General features: G+C 37.2%; 1 pseudogene; it reads right to left on the bottom strand.

The window, feature by feature from the left end:
* Positions 1–652: 652 nt before the first annotated feature.
* LOC110193370 (large ribosomal subunit protein uL29m pseudogene) lies at positions 653–1,376 on the bottom strand (annotated as a pseudogene).
* Positions 1,377–2,712: the final 1,336 nt, after the last annotated feature.

Raw genomic sequence — 2,712 nt, forward strand, 5'->3', positions numbered from 1 at the left:
CCTAGAATGTGGCAAATTTTTTAGCAGGGCATTGGACCTTGGGCCAAAAGTCCTGGGTTTGACTCCTTGTGCTGACAATTATCAGCCATATACTCTGGAAAAGTTATTTCTCTGAACTTGTTTCTGTCATCTTTAAAATGGCAATATTTGTACTTCCTACATCACAGAGTTGTGAGAAAAATGATTTGTAAATCGTAAAGTGGAAAATGCAGCTATTAAGCTTTAATAACTTAAAAATACCTAAAATTTTTGGAACACTTTGTGTCTGTGATCTTTTCTTATTATTACCTTTATATTCATAAATTGATAAGTCCAAATTTATGAGATTGTATTGTATCCTCATAATAGCCAATATCTATATAGTGCTTACTATGTGCCAGGCACTGTGCTAAATACTTTATTATTATCTCATTTGATTAATTTTATTGATCATTGTTATTATTATCTCATTTGATCTTCACAACACTGGGAGATGCTATTATTATCCCCATTTTTTAAAAGATTGAAATAATTTTTTTAATAAACCACTTACCATGAGTTTGCCATATTTACCAGCCAGCCTTAAATTACAACTTAAGTGAAAAGTTCAATTTTACTGAGGTGAAATAGTACTAGGAAAAGAAAAAGAGTCCATTGTGTCCTTGGTTAGATTTCAGTTTTGGGCTTCCGCTGACATGTGTCATTTGAAGCATTTTCTCTTTCTTCCTCTGCAAATTTTTCTTCTTGGCTTCACCACGTAAGTACTTCTCAAGCCTCAGTCTGACAAATTGTTCCACATAAGGCATGGCATAGAACTTTTTCCTGTTGTATTTTTGTTTAGGTACCAAGGAATTGGCCACTGCTTGGACTTGTGCCAGATGATTCATCCAAAAACATCTTTTCTCCAAGCACCTGGTCTTGGCCTTTCTTGACCTGTCTAAAGAAGTCTCAAAGCATCACCTCTTTACTGAATAACTTTATCCAAAGCATCCATGGACTCTGACACCTTGTCTAATCTCTCTGGACTCGGCACTGGCAATCTCTGTCCTTTGGCCTCCTGCTCTAAGGTGAGAAGCATATTTCTTTCTTTCAATAGGACATACCAAAGTTTATGTAAATCTTTATTACTCTTGTACATCAACTGTTCACAAGATGTTGCAGCATCTGATCTGACTGTTTCTTCTCCTCAATTTTTTTTGGGTCATCAAAAAATTCTTCTAGTCCTTTCCTTGACAAAATGGTATGAATTGATTTATACTGGTGGAGGGGTATGATGTTGGCTGTATTCTTATTTAACAAACTGAGAGTAAACCCCGGGCTGGTAGCGGGGGTCAGCGAGGGACCTTCAGGGTGGCCTTAAAGCCCTAACAGAGAGAAGCTAGCCGTCCCTTGGCCATGGTCACCCTCTTGCCCCCACACTTATTATCCCCATTTTAAAGATGAAGAAATTGAAGCAGATAGAGGATAACTTGCTCCCCAGAGTCAAATTTGAACTCAGATCTTCCTAACTTCAGGCTTAGCAGTCAATCCACTGTGCCATGCCACATAATTGTATCTTCTCCCCAAAAAGAATTATCTGGTGTGTTTTCAGATATTTCATAGATAGTTCAGATGGTTTCAGAACACTGAAGTAATAAAGTGTTATTAGACAGTCAATTATAGCTTTCTTTCCCTGGAAAGAACCTTCAGAAATAATAGTATTATAGAATTTTAGAGTTAGGAGGATCTTTAGAAATCCTTTAATTCAACCTCCTCATAAGGAAACTGAGACTCAAAGAGTTAATGACTCATCCAAAATTGTATTTAATGGCAGAGCCAAGACCAGGGAGGCACTATGGTGTATTGGAAAGGGTACCCAACTCCGAAGCAGAACTGGGATTTAGGTGGGCCTCTGCAACTAATTGTGGACCCTGACCAACTGATTTAGATTTCAGGGTCTTATGAGGGTTAGATAACATTTTCTCTAAGATCTTTTTCATAATGTCATATAAATTCCATAGTTTGATGACTCTCAAACCCAAGGTTCCTGACTCTCACTATAATGTTCTAACATACCTCTTCAATCTCTTTTTTCATATTTACATATAAAAGAATGCATTACAAATTTTTTTTTTTTTGGTGAGGGCAATTAGGGTTAAGTGACTTGCCCAGAGTCACACAGCTAGTGAGGCCAGATTTGAACTCGGGTCCTCCTGACTTCAGGGCCGGTGCTCTATCCACTGCGCCACCTAGCTGCCCCCATTACAAATATTTTTAAAGGCATCCTCTGACCAAAGGAGTCCCGTAAATACCCAAGTAGCAGAATAACCAACAGTACTTATTTGGAATGGAAAATGAAGGTGATATTAAAAAAAATAATAATTGTGAAGATGGTGGTTTGATGTCTATCATTTATCTGTCTTTGTGGAATTAGCTAAAACCACTGCTGCCAAACCCTGTGTGTTTATTTAAACTACCAGTTATAATTTTCTTCTAGGTTAAAGAGCCTGACAAAAAGCTGCACTTATCCAAATGAAAATCATTTTGCATGGTCAAATTGACACAGGATGCAGAGAGAAGGAGCTGAGATGCCTTACTAAGCTCCAGAAAATAAAGATGGGATTTTGCATTTTGTACTAGGACTTAAGAGAGAGAAAAAAAATGAATCAATACATGTATTTTGTAAATGCAAAATGCTTAAAAAAAAAAAACAACAGGAAATGATGACACCTACACCCTCAGAAGAGGAATCCC

This window comes from Phascolarctos cinereus, unplaced genomic scaffold, assembly GCF_003287225.1.
Source record: "Phascolarctos cinereus isolate Bilbo 61053 unplaced genomic scaffold, phaCin_HiC Scaffold_1;HRSCAF=81, whole genome shotgun sequence".
Lineage (NCBI taxonomy): Eukaryota > Metazoa > Chordata > Mammalia > Diprotodontia > Phascolarctidae > Phascolarctos > Phascolarctos cinereus.